The sequence below is a fragment of the Octopus bimaculoides genome, chromosome 22 (genome assembly GCF_001194135.2).
Source record: "Octopus bimaculoides isolate UCB-OBI-ISO-001 chromosome 22, ASM119413v2, whole genome shotgun sequence".
Lineage (NCBI taxonomy): Eukaryota > Metazoa > Mollusca > Cephalopoda > Octopoda > Octopodidae > Octopus > Octopus bimaculoides.
In genome coordinates this window covers 32313553-32314294 of record NC_069002.1, presented here as the reverse complement: position 1 = coordinate 32314294, position 742 = coordinate 32313553, and the positions used below count along the sequence as shown (strand labels likewise).

The following is a 742-nucleotide window of genomic DNA, read 5'->3' as shown; positions in this document are numbered from 1 at the left end:
ATATATATATATATATATATATATATATATATATATATACAAACACTTGAACAAACACGCAGATCCTTAGCTACCTAAAGCTATAGACGCATAAAGAAACATGTAATTAAACAAATACTCAAGCAGGTACACCAAATACACTTGGCAATAGAACGAAACATGCACAATGAAGTAAACTCGATGTTGTCTCCGCGTGCCTTCACGCGACGCTAGAAATACCAGCTAGATTTCTCACAAATCATGTTCTAGGATGCATTAGATGATATAACGATATATGATAAAACAGACGTGACGGTCCAGCATGGCTTGATTTTTCCTCATAGATTTACTTTATCAGAACTAATCCTAACCCTAACCCTAAAAACTAACATCAACAAATGCAGCTACTGCAAGAACACAGACACACATACATATATATATATATATATATATATATATATATATACATAGACGTTCAAACACTAATTGTATATCTACACAATTGCAACTCCGACGACAACACCGCCATCATATTTTGGTACCAATGAAAAAAAAAGTATAAAATATTGCGTCAAAATTCTCAAAGATGGTGTGACTGCATGTAATGTCTGCGAAGATATTTTTGGTTTTTGCACGGAAAGAATATCAGAATTCCACACACGGAACACCTATTATTTCGGACAAAATGGCACTCTTTTTTTGTTTTTCAGAAATATTCCTGTATATTTGTATCACGTGACCACTCATGGTTTCTTTTTTTGTT

At 33.0% G+C, this 742-nt stretch overlaps 1 protein-coding gene across 6 annotated transcripts in view; it reads left to right on the top strand.

Moving 5' to 3' along the window:
* The window catches only part of LOC106869634 (uncharacterized), a 671006-nt gene that overhangs the window by 616586 nt on the left and 53678 nt on the right, over positions 1–742 (top strand). The window lies entirely within an intron of this gene.